This window comes from Nomascus leucogenys, chromosome 15, assembly GCF_006542625.1.
Source record: "Nomascus leucogenys isolate Asia chromosome 15, Asia_NLE_v1, whole genome shotgun sequence".
Classification (NCBI taxonomy): domain Eukaryota; kingdom Metazoa; phylum Chordata; class Mammalia; order Primates; family Hylobatidae; genus Nomascus; species Nomascus leucogenys.
Window position 1 is genome coordinate 41,293,500 of NC_044395.1, and position 19,875 is coordinate 41,313,374.

Genomic DNA, 19,875 nt, shown 5'->3' on the forward strand with positions numbered 1-19,875 from the left:
TATAGAGACAGGATCTTGCTGTGTTGCCTGGGGTGGCCTCAAATTCCTAGGCTCAAGGAATCCACCTGCCTCAGCCTCCCAAAGTGTTGGGATTACAGGTCTGAGCCACTGTGCTTGGTCTCCAAATCTTCTTCCTATAAGAACACCAGTCATATTGGATTAGGATCCACCACAATGACTTCATTTTAATTTACTTACTTCCACAAAGACTTTATCTCTCTTTTTTTTAAGATGGAGTCTCGTTTTGTCACCCAGGCTGGAGTGCAGTGGCATGATCTCGGCTCACTATAACCTCTGCCTCCCAGGCTCAAGCAATTCTCCTGCCTCAGCCTCCTGAGTAGCTGGGATTACAGGCTTCCACCACCATGCCTGGCTAATTTTTTGTATTTTTTTTTAGTAGAGATGGGTTTCACCATGTTGGCCACACTGGCCTCAAACTCTTGACCTCAAGTGATCCGCCTGCCTCAGCCTCCCAAAGCGCAGGGATTACAGGCATGAGCCACAGCACTCTGCTACAAAGACTTAATCTCTAAACACAATCACATTCTGAGGCACCGGGAGTTAGGGCTTCAACATATGAATTCAGAGGAGGGGCAGACAAGAGTTAGCCCATAAGAGAAGATATTGTTTTCCTTTCTGTCCAAACAAAAATGCATTCCTCAGATGGAGAGAGAAGCTTGAGCTATTCAATAACTATCCCCAAAAAAGTTTCCTTTATACTAAAAACACTGATTTGAAGACTGGAAAAATTCAGTCTCATCTGTTAGGTGATGTTGGGTGGCAGGAAACACTGTCGGCTTCTTAAGTTCATGCAGCATTATGGGTGGTAGCAGAGTTGTGCTATGGGGACCAGGAATGGGAGTTGTGTCAGGTGAGAAAGGACTGGAGCAGTAAGCCCAGGGGGCAGAGAGCAGGTCCTGGGAAGTGAGCTATTGCCAAGAGGAGTGGCCAGACACCCCAGGCTGAAATAGGGAAAGTTTGGAGGCTGTGAGGCTAGGCTGTGAGTGTTTGAGGGGGTGGGCTCTAGAATCAGACAGATCTGGGTTTGAATTCTGACTCCACTTCCTGCTGCTTACATTAACTGGTCAAATCACATGATTTCTCTTAGCTTCCATTTTCTCATCTCTAAAATGGGGGCAACCTTCTAGAGTTGTGGGGAGGAAGATAATGTATCTAAAGTATTATCATAGTAACCTTTGGTGCATAGTAACTGTTCACTAAGTTGTGAGAGGTCAGAGGCCTGGAGTGAGAAGCAGAGAAAATACCCTAGACCAAAGCCTGGGCAGCCAACGCTAGGATCCAGTCCAGAGGTGTGGCTAAGGTCCAAACGAGTCACATGGAATTTGAAATTACAAGAAGGGTTTGAGGGTCCATAGCTATCTAAGGTCTTGCTGTCCCAAACCAGAAGTGGTTTAGATTAGGTTCCTTGAGGGCAGGAATAGTGTCTGGGTCTTTCCGGGTGTGTGTTCATGTGTATATATGTGTGTGTGTGTGTGTGTGTCTGTGTGAATGCCATTAACTCCTAGTGCCTGGTCCTGGTCCTGGTCTGACACTCATTTAGTCAACAAATAGCCCCCTTTACATACGTTATTTAATTTAATCACCACATGCTATACATCACGTATTATAATCCCCATTTTTAATATGAGAAAACTAAGGGTTGGAATGGTTTAGGAATCTGCCTAAGGTAATGCAACAAGTTAGGGTCAGAGGCATGATTCAAACTCTGTTCTATCTGACATCAAAGACCATGCCCTTTGCACTGCAAACTAGGGATGTCTGCCTCAAGTGGCTATTCTGTGTGTGCACAGAGAATGCAGTAGATACCAGCTGGGGGTGGAAGGGGGGTGACAGAACACTTTCCTTAGTGGTGGAGGCTATCCCCTCACTTTTCTTAGTAACTGTGCTGTCCCTCTGCTATGGTCTGAATGTTCATGTTCCTCCAAAATTCATGTTGAAATCTAATCTCCATTGTGATGACATTAAGCAGTAGGGCCTTTAGGCTTTGCCCTCATGAATGAGATTAGTGCTCTTATAAAAGAGGCTTGAGGGAACCATTTGCCCCTTTCTCCATGTGCAGTCACCGTGAGAAAGTGCTAGCCTTCACCAGGCATCAGATCTGCTGGTGCCTTGATCTTGCAATTCCCAGCCTCCAGAGCTATAAACAATACATTTCTGTTGTTTATAAATTACCTGGTCTAAGGTGTTTTGTTCTAGCAGCCCAAATGAACTAATATACCTTCTTATTATTTATCATTAATAAATTTTTTAATAAATTAAATAAATTAATTAATTTATTAATAAACAGCCCTTGCCCTACCAATCATGGGGGTATTATAGGCACATTACTCAGGCTAGGTCTGTTATATCATATTATTGATAATATACCATTTCCCTGTCCTCAGGGATTGATCGATGTATAACCATGTGGTTCGAGTACGCCAAGAGCCCTTCCCTGGAATTTTTCAACTACACCTGGAAAAGAGAAGTTCTCTTTCCTTTAGGATCATTAAGCTAGGAGGCTGCAAGCCCAGAGTGGTCTGTGCCATGTACCTTGCTATGTGAAGAAATTCTACTTGTAACAAAGTGAATGAAGCCAGAATGCAGAAAGGACCAGAGACAAGTTGGACAAAGTCCCCAAAGCATTCGAGTCCCTAGATATACATATCCCTAAGACCAGCTCCATTCTTTCTCTTTCCATGGCTATATAAGTTATGGGGAGGAAGATAATGTATATAAAGTATACTAAGTATACATAATGTATACTTTATATACATTATGGTATACAATGGTAATATATTACATTACTTAGTTTACCATGGCAGAGTTGGATATCTGTCACTCTCAAGCAAAGAATCTAGACAGTTTCCCAATAGATGGAATATATATGAAAACACTTTAAGAAAAATTTTTATCTGACTAGTGGGATAACTAATCACAGACCCAAAACTTGATTTCTAGGTTTATTTCTTGAGGATGCTTTTCAATCTATGGCTTCCCCATTTTTAAAGAGGTTTTTCAGAGTAGTAGCTAGCCTATAGCTGTAGGCTGGTGATTCCCAAAGAAAAACATCAAACTTCTCACTGAGAAAATATTTTAGGACCAGAAAACAGTATAGTATCAGTATTAATTCATATAGGGAAGACTATTTTGTAAGTGCCATTTAAATATTTCTTTTCAAAGCAATCTTATAGCTTTGAACCTTTTTCTCTATATAGATGTGGAGTTCCTTTGATGGGTTTCTAACAATGTCAAATTCATGACTTCTACTTTTAAGTCTGTGATATTTAAGATACTTAAAAAGCATTTACATTTGAATCCAGTTATTAGACATGATGGCCAAATTATATTTTAGATGAAACTTTTCCTAAATTAGCTGCTCCCAACTATATTTATAAGAAAACTTTATATTGTGACAATATATGCAAATTCTATTCCTGGTGAGGAGATGACATTGCTAATAGCAGAGAACAGTGGCCTGACAAGTCTATTTTCTCACAGGAAATATGAAGAAACACTTGCAGTTGAGGTTTTGTTTGCCCCTAAAGTTAATAAATTGCATGATCTAATAATAATTAATTGTGCCTTCCCTCCGTCATAAAGCTCTTAAAGCATTTCTCAATCAATTAGCAGCTCAGGGACATTATTATTACTGGACATTTTGCAAAATGAATGTGTTCAGAGTGAATACAGAGTAGACTTTCCTGCTGAGCAGCTCAGGGTGGGCCTAGGTCACAAGCTGAGCAAGCAGGCTTTGAAGTTTATAAGGAAAGCTTTCAATGTCTCACCAGCTTACTGGCAAGGTTTCTTGGTCCCTTACTTTTATTTTTCACGTATTGCTCTTCTCATTACTTATGCGTTGCCCATTAAATCCAGCGCTGCAGCTGAGGTCTGGTTTTTCTACATTTCCAAGTTGCATTGCTGGATTGCTGTCTTTGAAAAGATAAGCTAAATTGTATGCCCAACCAGTGCAAAGTCCAATACTGCATAATTATCCAGTATATTTTGTTGGCATAGGCTAGCAAAGCCAGGTGATTTAGGTCAGAATGTATTTTAGATTAAGGTCATGCTGGAAACCCACCAAGACTTATGGGCCGGATTTAAACATTCAAATGCTACCAACTTCTGCTCTGGCCCACTGAGAGGTTGTTGAAGCCCTATACAATTAACTATTTGCTCATAGCAATGGGTGACCAAAAAGGTGGTAAAATAATGTGATGCAGTTTCCCTGGCACCTTTACATGTAGACTCTGCCTGTGACTTCTTTGGTTTACATGGTATTTAATTTACATGGTATGTTGAATCAAACACAGGTCTTTTTGTGGATCCTCCAAAAGGGAGTTTTAAGGTTGCTTGAAAGGCCTTCCATAACTTGCTTGATTATCTGGAGGCTCTCAACCTGACTGGAATTCCGTTTATATTTGGTAGTTTAAATAAAGGAAGGCCCTGGCATCTAATTAAACTAAAGAGCTTCTGCACAGCAAAAAAGAAACTACCATCAGAGTGAACAGGCAACCTACAGAATGGGAGAAAATCTTTGCAACCTACTCATCTGACAAAGGGCTAATTAATACCCAGAATCTACAATGAACTCAAACAAATTTATAAGAAAAAAACAAACAACCCCATCAAAAAGTGGGCAAAGGATATGAACAGACACTTCTCAAAAGAAGACATTTATGCAGCCAAAAAACACATGAAGAAATGCTCATCATCACTGGCCATCAGAGAAATGCAAAGCAAAACCACAGTGAGATACCATCTCACGCCAGTTAGAATGGCAATTATTAAAAAGTCAGGAAACAACAGGTGCTGGAGAGAATGTGGAGAAATAGGAACACTTTTACACTGTTGGGACTGTAAACTAGTTCAACCATTGTGGAAGTCAGTGTGGCGATTCCTCAGGGATCTAGAACTAGAAATACCATTTGACCCAGCCATCCCATTACTGGGTATATACCCAAAGGATTATAAATCATGCTGCTATAAAGACACATGCACACGTATGTTTATAGCAGCACTATTCTCAATAGCAAAGACTTGGAACCAACCTAAATGTCCAACAATGATAGACTGGATTAAGAAAATGTGGCACATATACACCATGGAATAGTATGCAGACATAAAAAATGATGAGTTCATGTCCTTTGTAGGGACATGGATGAAACTGGAAACCATCATTCTCAGCAAACTTTCACAAGGACAAAAAACCAAACACTGCATGTTCTCACTCATAGGTGGGAATTGAACAATGAGAACACATAGACACAGGAAGGGGAACATCACACACTGGAGACTGTTGTGGGGTTGGGGGAGGGGGGAGGGATAGCATTAGGAGATATACCTAATGCTAAATGACGAGTTAATGGGTGCAGCACACCAACATGGCACATGTATACATATGTAACAAACCTGCACATTGTGCACATGTACCCTAAACTTATAATAATAATAAAATTAAAAAATAAATAAGTAAATAAATAAATAAATAAAGGAAGGCCCTGGGAGCCTAGGATGCCCTATGATGCCAAACTGAGATATACTCCTCAGCTCTCTTCTCTTAGCCTCTACCTTAAGGTGACAGAAAGGGCATGTCTTAGCAATCGGGAACAGTATGATAGGCTGAATCATGTGCCCCCTCCCCAAAGATGTCCATGTCCTAATGCTCGGAGCTGTTGCATGGTACCTTACACAGCACAAAAGTACTTTGCAGATGAAATTAAGTTACAGGTCTTGAGATGGGGAGATTATCCTGGATCATCCAAGTGGGCACTAACTGCAATCACCAGTATCCTTTTAAGAGGGAAGCAGAGGGAGATGTGACACTGACAAAAAAGAAGGCAAGGTGGCCACAGAGGCAGAGACTAGAGTCATGCAGCCACAAGTCAAGGAATGCCAGCAGCCACCAGGGCTGAAGCGGCAAGGAACGGGTTCTTCCCTGGAGCCTCTGGAGGGAGGCTGGCCCTGCCAACACCTTGATCTGCAACTTCTTTCCAGCTTCCAGAACTGAGAGAAGAAGTTCTGTTGTTTTAAGCCATCAACTTGCAGTAATTTGGTATAGCAGCCATAGGAAACCCATGCAAACAGTGAAGTATAAGCGGGGAGAGAGGAAGATCCTCGGTCATGCCAGGGCCTGCCTCAAGTTAGGAAGTGTAGAGAATATACTGTGGTCCAGGACTGGCCTCCAAAAGAGCCTCAGACTGACTGTTTGGGTCCAACACAAAAAAAATTTTTTTATTGGATAAAAAAAAATGAATGTGAGCCTGAGACTGATGGTAGGAGTTTGGGGACTTCACAAACCTTGGGTTATACCCCAAACTACAGACTGTCCATTCACTCAAATCTGGAGTTGCAAGTGTATAAATTGCTAAATGCTAATGGTCTGTGGAGGGATGTATTTATCTGGCTTTCTTTTATCTCAGCTTTGCTTTTATCTGACAGAATTTCACTGTCAGAGTTATTTTATCTATTTCCCCTACTCTGTTTTTGGTGGGAGACTATTTTATAGCATGGTTCTTGAAATTGCATAACTGAATACTGAAAATCTTCACAAGACCCAGCATTTCTCTAGGCCTTTTGGGCAAAAAGAAAAGCCTGGCATCGGCAGTGAAGGAAGATGGCAGCCCAGAGCTTCCCCACACCATTGCACGGGCATGTGGGCCATGGCACGTTCAGTGATGTGTATGAGCCTGTGGAGGACACGTTTCTGCTTCTGGACGCACTCCAGGTAGCGGCTGCCGAGCTGGCAGGAGTGGAAATATGCCTGGAAGTAAGGGCAGGGTCAGGTGTAGTATCTGCATTCCTAGCCTCTATGATAGGTCCTCAGGCTTTGTACATGTGCACTGATATCAACCCTGAGGCAGCAGCTTGTACCCTAAAGACAGCACAGTGTAACAAAGTCCACATTCAACCAGTTATTACAGATTTGGTCAAAGGCTTGCTACCAATATTGAAGCAAAAAGTTGATCTTCTGGTGTTTAATCCCCCCTATGTGGTGACTCCACCTGAAGAGGTAGGAAGTCACAGAATAGAGGCAGCTTGAGCTGCTGTCAGAAATGGTCAGGAAGTCATGCACAGGTTTTTCCCCCTGGTTCCAGATCTCCTTTCACCAAAAGGATTATTCTATTTAGTTACCATTAAAGAAAACAACCCAGAAGAAATTTGGAAAATAATGAAGACAAAAGGTCTGCAAGGAACCACTGCACTTTCCAGACAAGTAGGCCAAGAAACTTTCAGTCCTCAAGTTCACCAAGTTCTAGCATACAATGTGTGCCCAGAGCTACTGGAAACTGAATGCATTTAACATATCTTGAAACTGAAGTCATTCATTAGGTAAAAAGGAATTTTATCAGAAATTTGTTGTTAAAAAAAAGGTAGAAAGGTGGAACATTCCCTTTCACTCAGGCCTATAGTATTATTTGCACAAGTACAAGTAAATATTTATATTTATAATTTGCATTTTAAATATAAAAGTTATGTATGAAATATTTATTTCAGCATTATTTAGTAAGGCAACAGAATTGATCTGGCAAATGTCTTTTTTTTCATACTAGTCCATAAAGGCAGTTTGCTTTCAGATGGCAGGGCCAGCAATACACCTTCATTGTTGTATCTCCGGTGTATATCAACTCTCCAACTCTATGTCATAATTTAGTTCATAGGGATCTTGATTGCCTTTCCCTTCCACAAAATATTATACTGGTTATATTAATGACATTATGTTGATTTGACCTAGTGAGCAAGAAGTAGAAACTACACTAGACTTAGTGGAAAGACATTTGCATCAGAGGGAAGGAAATAAATATGACTACAATTCAAGGACCTTCTACCTTAGTGAGATTGGTAAAGATCCAGTGACATGGGGCATGTTGGGATATTTCTTCTAAGGTGAAGGATAAGTAGTTGCATCTTGCTGCTCTTACAACCAAGAAAGAGGCACAATACTTAGTGGGCCTGTTTGGGTTTTGGAGGCAACATTTCCCAATTTCATTATGTTACTCCAGCCCATTTACCAATTGACTCAAAACGCTGCTAGTTTTGAGTAGGGCCCAGAACAAGAAAAGTCTCTGCAACAGGTCCAGGCTGCTGTGCAAGCTGCTCTGCCACTTGGGTCATATGATCCAGCAGATCCAGTGGTGTTTAAGTGGCAGTGGCAGATAGGGATGCTGTTTGAAGCTTCTGGGAGGTCCCTATAGGTGAATCTTTGTTTAGGATTTTAGAGCGAAGCCCTGCCATTACTAACAAATAACTAGTCTCTTTTTTGAGAAACAGCTCTTGGCCTGCTACTGGGCCTTAGTAGAGACTGATACTTAATGAGTCACCAAGTTACCATGCAACCTGAGCTGCCCATCATGAACTGGTTGTTATCTGAGCCACCAACGCACAAAGTTGGATATGCACAGCAACACTCCGTCATCAGATGGAAATGGTATACACATGATTGGGCCTGAGCAGGCCCTGAAGGCACAAGAAAGTTACATGAAGAAGTAGGCCAAATTTCCATAGTTCCCACTTCTGCTATCTGCCTTCTCTCTTCCAGCCTGCATCTATGGCTTCGTGGGAACTTCCCTACGATCAGCTGACAGAGAAAGAGAAGACTTAGGCCTGGTTTACAGAGGATTCTGTATGATATGCAGGTACCACCCAAAAGTGGACAGCTTCAGCACTACAGCTCATCTCTGGGCTACCTTGAAGGACAGTGGTGAAGGGAAATCCTCCCAGTGGACAGAACTTTGAGCAGTCCCCCTGGTTGACTTTGCTTAGAAGGAAAAATGGCCAGATATTCAATTATATGCCAATTCATAGGCTGTGGCCAATGATTTGGCTGGATGGTCAGGGAGTTGAACATAACTGGAAAATTGGTGACAAAGAAATTTGGAGATGAGGGGTGTGGATAGATACTGAACGGGCAAAAAGGGTGAAGATATTTGTGCCCTATGTGAATGGTCACCAAAGGGTTAGCAAAGAAGGATTTTAATAAAGTGGACAAGATAACCTGTTCTGTGGATACCAGTAGGCCTCTTTCTCCAGCCACGCCTATCATCACCCAGTTGTCTCATGAACAAAGTAGCCATGGTGACAAGGATAGAGGTTATGCATGGGCTCAGCAATGTGGACTTCTACTCACTGAGGCTGACCTGGCCAAGGCTACCTATGAGTCCCCAGTCTGCCAGCAGCAGAGACCAACACTGAGCCCCTGAGATGACACCATTCCCTAGAGTCATCAGTCAGCTGCTTAGTGGCAGGTTAATTAAATTGATCCACCTCCATCGTTGAAGGGATAGTGTTTTTTCCTTACTGAAATAGGGCTTACTCTGGATACAGATTTGCTTTCCCTTCGCACAATGCTTCTACTAAAACTACCATCTGTGGACTTACAGAATGTCTCATCTACTACCATGGTATTCCACACAGCATTACAAGGAACTCAGTTCACAGCAAAAGTGTGGCAGTGGGCCCATGCTCATGGAATTAACTGGTCTTACCATGTTCCCTACTATCCTGAATCAACTGGCTACATAGAGCAGTGGAATGGCATTTTGAAGACAGTAATAGCACCAGCTATATAGCAGTGCCTTGTAGGGCTGGGACAAGGTTCTCTAGAAGGCTGTCTATGCTCTGAATCAGCATCCAGTATATGGTGCATTTCTCTTATGACTGGGATTCACAGGTTCAGGAATCAACGGGTCAAAATAGGTGGGACACCATTTGCTATTAGCCCTAGTGACCCACTAGTAAAATTTTTACTTCCTGTTCCCATGACTTATGCTCTGCTGGCCTAGAGGTCTTACATAGGGTGAAATGTTTTCCACTGAGAGACACAATAATGATTTAATTGAACTGGAAGTTTAAGACTGCTCCTCAGCCATTTGGGGCTTCTCATGCCTCTACCTCAATAGACAAATGAATTACAGTGCTGGCTAGGTGATTGTTCCTGACTACCAAGTAGAAACTGGACTACCCCCAAACGGTGGTAGGGAAAACTATGTCGGGAAGACACGAGATTCCTTAGGGCATCTCTTATTGTTACCATGCCCTGTGATTAAGGTCAGTGGAAAACTACAGCCTAATTCAGACAGGACCACTAATGACCCAGACCTTTCAGGAATAAAGGTTTGGGTCACCACTGGGTAAATACCATGACCAGATAAGGTGCTTGCTGAAGGCAAAGGGAATACAGAATAAGTGGTGGAAGAAATACTAGCTTTGATCGTATGACCAGTTACAGAAACACAGACTGTGATTGTTGTAAGTATGTCCTCCATATTTTGCTATGACTCCATTTTGTGTGTGTGTAGCTTTGTTTTCTTTCTTCTCATTTCCTTATTCTGTAACATAAGATGCATTGATTTTATAGCATAGTGTTTAAATATTGTTAATTTTTAAAACTGGCTCCAATGTTCAACCTTGATTAATTTTACATCGTATTATTTAAGTTATGGGATATCAAAGAGAGAGTAAATATCACATGAAGACTTTACCTTCCCTTCTGGGAAATGGGTTCGTGTGTTTCTGGTAGAATGCTGGATTGTTAATCATGTTAGATGGAATTATGACCTTGTTATTGTCTTTATGTGGCAGTTATGTATGGTTTAAGGAGATGTGTATGGTGCCAAGTTGACAAGGGTAAACTTGTGATGGTTAATTTTATATATCAACTTGAATAGGCCACAAGGTGCCAGATATCTGTTTAAACATTATTCTGGAGTGTCTTGAGTGTGTTTACAGAGGACATTTGCATTTGAATTGGGGGACTCAGTAAAGGAGATTGCCATCCCCAAGGTGGGGGGGCATCATCCAATTTGTTGAGGGCGTACATAAAATAAAAGGCAGAGGAAGGAGGAATTCATCCCTTAAAAGAAAAGAAAAGCCTGGCATCCTGGTTACCTGCCTGGTTGGAGTGGACCTCCTCCCTGAGCCGTGCTGGGAAGTGGCGTGCCCCTGGGGCAGCAGGGCAAGTGATCCTGGAGCACTGTGGAGAAGAACTACCTGGCTATCCCCGGGCTATGCGGAGTCTGGATATTAAATAACGTGTCTACTATGCAGAGGCTCTAACTTCTGACATGAAGCTGCTGGGGAAGCATCGATGTGCTGCTCACAATTAGGGGCTGGTGGAAATCCAGCCGAAAGGAACAAAGTGATTCTGAGGACAAAATAGCTCAATCAAGTGAAAAGTGATTTCAGACCTGACATCAGCCTGACAGTAGCAACTGGGTCCTTATTATTATCTGCTTTTGAACCTCAGTAAGAGAACTTGCCTACCTTTGATACTGTAAGCAGGATCCTTCATGTTTAAAGATTAAAGCAGCTTTCTGGCTTGTTAGAAAGAAATCGCATGGGAATGGGTTTCACAGCCAGAAGCTGAGCTCTCTCAAAAGGATGTCATTCTGCGGCAAGATTATCTCCCCCTTCCATGAATACCAAAAAAGCCCCTGATTAATTCTTTCCATTAGGAGCCCCATGTCCCCCTACTGTTAGATTTAGGATTGAAACAATATAGTCTGATTACCACTGTGTCCTGTGCAGTTTAGATTGTAAGTGTGAGATGTGAAATGTAAGAATTTTTTTTTTTTTTTTTACATCTTGTCACTCCAGATGAGAATATACTTTGGAAGTGAAATTAGAAACAATGCAATGTTGATTAAGGACTAGGACTCTCACACGGCCCACCGTGACAAGATTTTGATTGGCATTATGTAATTAAAGGGTACTTTAAATGGTTGCTAAACATAACCAGCTACAAAAAGGTGACAGAAGAATAATTTTAATATAGGAATTTTTAAAAAGTTATACTCATTCATAATATATATAAAACACCTGATCGAACATTTAAAATTAAATCTCTAGGGTGTGCTGAAAGGGTTATATTCCACAGTTTCTGCTTTTTTGTTTACATAAAGCAATACTTTTTTTTTTTTTTGAGATGGAGTCTTGTTCTTGTTGCCCAGGCTGGAGTGCAATGGTGCAACCTCGGCTCACTGCAACCTCCACCTCCCGGGTTCAAGCAATTCCCTTGCCTAAGCCTTCCAAGTAGCTGGGATTACAGGCACCCGCCACCACACCCTGCCAATTTGTTATATTTTTAGTAGAGACAGGGTTTCACCATGTTGGCCAGGATGGTCTCGAACTCCTGACCTCAGGTGATCCACCTGCCTCGGCCTCCCAAATTGCTGGGATTACAGGCGTGAGCCACCGTGCCCAGCCTTACATAAAGCAATAATTTAAGGCACACTGTATTTGCAAGAAATTGCTAGTTAATGTGTATAAATCATTAGGGAAAAGGGGAAGTTTTGAGATATAAAACACTGGTATTTTAGAGGATAAATACCAATATGCCTTGATTTTTCCCTCCTGTGATAGTATTTACTGAATATAATTAAAATAATTAAAATTTTTAGTTGTTTTACTATCCATAAATTATCCTCAATCAAAATTTTTAATTGTTGCCTAATTTGAACATACTTCCATGGTTGGGGGGAGGTTTGGTCTGAGAGAGGGGAACAGAAACAGCCCTAAATGCTTCCTCCTGCTCCCTAAGAAATACTTACAAACCTAAAGGCCCTATTGCAAAAGCACCTCATTTGCAATGTCACTAGGGAGTTACCAAAATGTAGAGAAGGGTATGTTCTAAAGATTAAAAAAAATTAAGTTGATTTTAAATTTTTCTCTTTTTTTCCTAATCCCCAATGTGATAGTATGATTTAATATCTATATTTATGAGTTAACAGTAGTGGACACACAATTTGTTAGTGTGAGTTCTATGTGTTTTTGCCAGAAAGGCCACCCTTGATGGTCTAGCCCAAGGCTACTACTCGTTGTCCATGCTTAGGCCCACAAGCTGGGAGAAAGCTGCTGGAATCAGTGGGCATGCATCCTCCTAGGCAGCTCCTCCCAGGCACTCTTAGGTGACTGGTGGTTCCCTTGCAAATGCACTTACAGAGCAGCAGATCTTGTTAATTATTCGTGTAACCAACCCTGAACTTTCTCCTTTGCCTCTTTTTGAACTTAAGGAATAGAGGGAACTGAACTGATCTGACTACAAGTAAACAGGCGTGGAAACTCCTGATTGGCATTATTAGTCTTCCCTAAAGAGAAACACAGCAGGGCCCTCTTAAATGTCAGGTTGAGAGCATTTGACAAACCTGGACAGCCTAAGAGAAAAATGTTGCTAAATGGTTCACAGCAAGCCCTTCACATCACATTCCTACTTTCTCCTATAAATTGCTTTGCGACAACAGGATAGGTGGAGAAGACCTTTATTCCCATCAGATCACTGGACTCTTTGTCAGGACTTGGTTCCATCCTGACTCTCTGATTAACTATGGTGACAATTCAGATTATTGTCCCTAAGGGGCTCACTGGTTTTTCAGCATTAGCAGTAAACTCTGTTATCTCATTCAGCAACCCAATTACCCATGTAAAAGGCTGATACTGCAGGTAGGTGTAGTGGGAGACAAAAGAAGTGTAAGCCTCAGGGAGTTCTGAATCTGCTTGAGACGATGAAGCATACAAACAGTGCTTATTCACCACAGGAAGGTAGGCAGGAAGGAAGGAAGGAAGGAAGGAAGGAAGGAAGGAAGGAAGGAAGGGGGGAGGGAGGGAGGGAGGGAGGGAGGGAAGGAAGGAAGGAAGGAAAGAAGGAAGAAAGGAAGGAAGAAAAAATTTTGGGAAAATTTCTGCTCTCCTTTTTATCTCTGTTCATTAAATTGAATTGTTTAAGAATTTATTAGAGGTTCAACTTTTAATTTTTTAAACTAGTGAATTATTAGCATTTTAATAAATAATATTTAATATCTAGTAATTAAGGTTCAGAATATTACACTACCATATCTTAGTATCTATTAAGCCAAACCAGACCAGACCAAACCAAACAGAAACAGCAAAGTATTATTTATTTATTTATTTATTTATTTTTTAAATTATACTTTAAGTTCTAGGGCACATTTGCACAACGTGCAGGTTTGTAACATATGTATATATGTGCCATGTTAGTGTACTGCACCCATTAACTCATCATTTACATTAGGTATTTCTCCTAATGCTATCCCTCCCACCTCCTCCCACCCCACGACAGGCCCCAGTTTGTGACGTTCCCCACCCTGTGTCCGAGTGTTCTCATTGTTCAATTCCCACCTGTGAGTGAGAACATGTGGTGTTTGGTTTTCTGTCCTTGCGATAGTTTGCTCAGAATGATGGTTTCCATGCATTTAGCATGTCCCTACAAAGGACATGAACTCATCCTTTTTATGGCTGCATAGTATTCCATGGTGTATATGTGCCACATTTTCTTAATCCATTCTATTATTGATGGACATTTGGGTTGGTTCCAAGTCTTTGCTATTGTGGATAGTGCCACAGTAAACATATGTGTGCGTGTGTCTTTATAGCAGCATGATTTATAGTCCTTTGGGTATATACCCAGTAATGGGATGGCTGGGTCAAATGGTATTTCTAGTTTGAGATCCTTGAGGAATCGCCACACTGTCTTCCACAATGGTTGAACTAGTTTACAGTCCCACCAACAGTGTGAAAGCATTCCTTTTTCTCCACATCCTCTCCAGCACCTGTTGTTTCCTGACTTTTTAATGATCACCATTCTAACTGGTGTGAGATGGTATCTCATTGTGGTTTTGATTTGCATTTCCCTGATGGCCAGTGATGATGAGCGTTTTTTCACATGTCTGTTGGCTGCATAAATGTCTTCTTTTGAGAAGTGTCTGTTCATATCTTTTGCCCACTTTTTGATGGGGTTGTTTGATTTTTTTCTTGTAAATTTGTTTGAGTTCTTTGTAGATTCTGGATATTAGCCCTTTGTCAGATGGGTAGATTGTAAAAATTTTCTCCCATTCTGTAAGTTGCCTGTTCACTCTGATGGTAGTCTCTTTTGCTGTGCAGAAGCTCTTTAGTTTAATTAAATCCCATTTGTCAATTTTGGCTTTTGTTGCCATTGCTTTGGTGTTTTAGTCATGAAGTCCTTGCCCATGCCTATGTCTTGAATGGTATACAGCAAAATATTTCTAAAGAGGGGGACGACAGCCCAGCAGAGATAGCATTTAGTTACACAGTACTGCAAATGAGCACTTCCTAAAGTCACTGTTTCCTCCTTTGGCATTTCTCTAACTTTGTTGAATGAGAAAGGGGCTGAGCTTCCAGTAGAAAAGGAAGAGAGCCATAGACTGGCATTTGATTGAAATATAATTCCTTAATAATTTTTTTAAATAATTTTAAATTCATAGAAAAGATGCACTAATAGTAGAATGAACTCTCATATACCCTTTATTTCCTTCCTAATCCCTAATTTCCTAATGTGATATTAATATTTTTCCACCTTTGCCTTTCATGCTTTCTCTAAATGTATTTATACATTTAGGGTTTTTTGTTTTTGTTTTAGTTTTAAGAGGCAGGGGCCTTGCTATGTTGTCCCTGCCTCTTAAAACAAAAAGAGAGACCTTGCCATGTTGAGGCTGGACTCAAACTTATGAGCTATAGGGAACCTTTCACCTCAGCTTCTCAAGTAGCTGGGACTACAGGTACGCACCATTGCACCTAGATAGTTTTTTTAAACCTTTGAGAATAAGTTGCAGATATATTTCTTACTCTTTAACACATCAATGTATATGTCCTAAAAACAAGGACACCCTCCTATATAACCAGAGTACGGTCATCAAAATCAGGAAAGTAACATTAATACAATACTACCATGTGATTGATACTATTGTATTAATTGGTATGCATGTAAATACTACCTCAGAGCCCATTCAGATTTCTGTGATAATCCCAATAATGTCCTTTATAGTTCCAGGATCACGTGTTGCATTTAGCTCTCTGAGTCCTTAGTCTCTTCAGTTGAGAACCCTTCCTGTGGTGTGCTGCTAAACTGCTTATGTGGTGGGGTAGTGGGGTCTGATTTGTAGTGGCTGCCAATGATTATAGTGTGAATATTCCCATTCTGGCTGATTTCAGGTTACCAGCTTTGTAGCACTGAACTGCACAATTGGGAAGAGATGCACAGCATCAGTTTTCTAGAGTGGGGCTGAGCCAGTACCAGCTGTCTCCAATGTACCACTGATCGTTCCTCGTTCCTTCGTCTTTCCTTGTGTTTCATGACTATGTTTGTTTTGTTGGTTTGTTTGTTTTACAAGTACAGAGCAGCTACTTTGTAGCATGGCCTTCAGTTTGGGTTTGTCTGCTACTTCTTCACATTTATATTCAGTGTATGCCCTCTGTGGCAGGAATTTGACAGAAGTGACACTGTGCTCTTTGCAGGGCCTCGTCTCAGGAGCATGTGATGATGACTTGCCCCATTACTAGAGACGTTCACCTTCTTTCTTTCTTTTTTGAATTTCACGTAGGTGTTAACTTTTATTACGTGATAAGACAGTGTCTAGCCAGGTTTCTCTGCTGTTAAGATAAAGAATATTTTATACCTTATTTAATAAGTAATTAATAGGCATTTTATGGAGAGACTACATTGATACTATTTAAATACTCAATCCTCCTTAAACTTTTACCTACTGGTTTTAGTATCCTTTGGTGATTCTTGCCTGAAACAATTATTTCTATTATAGTTGCCAAAGAGTGATTTTTAAAATTGCAGTAACCCTTCTAATATTACTAGTTGTCATTCTGCTGTAAGGTAGATACTTCCCTTCTCCCCAATTTCTTTATTTATATTAATATGGACTCATGGATTTCTGTTTTATTCAGTTGGTTATAATATACTATGATTATTTGTTTTGATGCCAAAACATTGTGGATTTGGCTAAGTTGAGCCTCTTTGGGATGGTGTCCTTTTGACAGGTCCTCATCACTCTTGGATCAGCACCTTGCTTTCTGGCAGAAGATATTCCAGTCATCTTCTTCTTTCCCTGTGTCAGCCTTGGAATGGCTATTTTCCAAGGAGCCTTGGTTTCTTTGAGTGGAGAATGATATTTAGCAACCAAGATCTGGGCAGTAGATGTGCTCATTCTACTGCAGTTTCATTGCTTCTAGGCCTTCTCAGAGCTAGGAAATATAGTTATACACACACACACACACACACAGACACACACATTGTGGTGGACACAGTCATGTACCTCTCAGAGACTCCTTTAAGAGAGGACTTGTTGCAAAGAATTGCCTTGCCCAGTGTCACACCTTGCCTGGGGCAGTCCACATCTTATACTGATTAAGAAAAGATTATAAAGGCTGGTCATTTTGGTCCAATGAGGAACAACTCTGACAGGCCACACATGTGCTCAAGAATGGGGTTGGCCAAGGCTCTCTTGAGCCTGCATTGCAGTTCAAGTTCTTCTGCCCAATCCATTTCCTTCCACATGTTTCGATTGTTTCGATCCCTAATAATACCCTACACACTAAATGTCATCTCAGCATTTGCTTCTAGAGAGCCCAATCTGCAACACACACACACACACGCACACACATACACATCTATTTCTATACTTACAAATATATGAGCTCACACCAACACCTCTAATTCTAACCAATAACTGTAAGTTTGTTCTAGTCTTCCCCTCTCCAATCATCATCAACACATTTACTTATTTTCTCCATCCCTCTGTATGTAGGCAACCTCCTGACGATGCAGGATGTCTCTTCATTCCCATCTCCACCAGTCTGACCCCACACATCCTTGGCCCTGGCCCTGCTGACCTCACTGGCTGTGTTAGCTGCATCTTCAGCGCTGATCAAAAGGAAGGAGAGTTCAGTTCATGTTATAAGACAGAGGGTTCTAACATTTCATATAAGTAATACATTTTATTTGGTTTGAAAATATATTTCAACATTAAATAGTGCTTATTTCCTTTTTAGCGGTGACTGAGGTCCACTAAAATTGAAATTCTGTATTATAGTTTCATCTTGTATTAAATGGAAAAGTGTTTTTAGAATCAGCATTTTGGCACATATAATAGAAAAGACATGTCAAGAGAAGGCTCTAATTACTTTAGGAAGTTGCTCCATGAACATAGCCATCAGTTCTAGCTGAGACAGAAAAGTCTTTGCAGAGGAGGCGGGGTTTGAACTGGCATCTCCAGGATGTATTGGCTTTGAACAAATGAATCAGAAATATACCAGGGAAGGAAAGGTGGTAAGTGAAGTCAAGGAATAGGTAGAGTGGGTAAGAACGAGTATCAGGTGACAGTGATTCGATCAATTTGGCAGAAAATATTCATGTAAGAATGTGGGAGATAAACCTGGAAAGTTAGGATCCTGACCATGCTTCAGATTTTATTTTGCAGGCAATGGGTAGATATCTTTCATCCTTTGAATATCATGATAAAGATGAGGCTGGCAGCATTGGTCAAGATGCACTGACGGGAGAGGGAGCAGTTAGGCCGTTACTGCGAGGGTTTGAGTGCTGAAGATAAAGGCACTGGGGAGGTGGGGAGGGGGCAAGTGTAGCAGACAGGGTCCAGTCAGGGAAGCAGACCCACTGTGAATACTATGGAATAGGGATTTATTTTAGGCATAGACCTTATACTATTGTGAAAGAACAAATGAAAGCTTTTCAAGCTGGGGCAGATTTGAGCAGAATTATAGGTTGAGGGGGAGGAACCAGTAGAAAAAAGAGAGGCTGATGATATATTTAAAAAGAACTAAATCCTGAAAGAGCCTGGAAAAGGTGAAAACCAAGAGCTCAAAAGGAGTGGTTACTCTCAGAAAGGAAGCACGTATATTCCTTTCATACATACACTGTCCCCCAACCAACCCCCAGCAGAGGAAATCCCGGCCCCCTCTGTAGAACTCCTGCCCATTATCTTCAGACTAATAAGCACCATGCATTTTTACTTCTAACAATACTTTGTAAGGCAATCGTATATTCTCAGATTAAAAATATAAGTCACTTGGCTTTTTACACAGCTTTTGCTTATTAAACTGAACTGCACTAGAGCAATTAAAGAGAAATATCTTACAACTCACTGGAAAAGGATCATCCATAGATGTCAGGGTTCTGGTATTTTTATTCCCACTTTAAATTTAAAGACATGGGAGCTTGTTAAACTGGCTTTTTTATTTGGGGATTTGTGGAGTTAGCAAATTCTGAATGTCTTCAGTAAGATAATTTAGTAAGAAAGTTTGTGTATATCTTTCAGTGCAGGTGACAACATTCCAGTGAAGTATTTCACAGCGTGCAGAACACGGTCATTAATAAACCAACATCCTCAACAGTCATGCATATTTCTTTTTTATAACAAGCATCTTGTTTGGTAATGGCAGGACAGCAGAGTGAATATCCTGCCACACTGAAATTCATGAAGTTCAGTCCATTTTATGAAATGCACTTTTTGGTATACTCTTTATAAATTGCTATCTCTATCTTTATGACTTAAGGATTTGGGAAATACTCACCTGGTAATAACACTTTAAAATGCATCTCCCCTGCAGTATACCCATTATGCTGATTGAACTCAGAAATTCTTAAAATATAGCCTTCCTTATCTCTATAAGAATAATTATCTGTGGAGGATGCCATGCTTAAAAGGTGTAGGGGGAAAGGAATAATGGCTCCAGTGGAGGATCATCCTGGGATTCAGCATCTTTGTAAGAGCAGCTAGGATCATGCTGTCAAAACACATTAGGCAAATCCAAAGATTAGAATCCCTCTCCTTTGTAAAATGAGAGGCGAAAATGAGTAAAGTGCATACCTGGCTTTGCTTTGGTTCAATTCTTTTCTCTGGGCTGCTCTGCCAAACCTTGCTTATTGAAACTAACCTGGGAGAAGAAACGTCTGACTTATGGAATGTTTTCAAATAAATGCAATTTTTATACTCTTCAATACAAATAGTAACTCAAGCCAGGTGAAAATTTAGCTAGGTGGGTGTTCTGGGAGGGCCAGTTTTGTGACTAGAGCTGACAAGGGCTTGTAATTAGCAT

The 19,875-nt window shown here is 40.9% G+C and overlaps 1 pseudogene; it reads left to right on the forward strand.

The window, feature by feature from the left end:
- Positions 1–6,616: 6,616 nt before the first annotated feature.
- LOC100584632 lies at positions 6,617–7,259 on the forward strand (annotated as a pseudogene).
- The last annotated feature ends 12,616 nt before the right edge of the window (positions 7,260–19,875 follow it).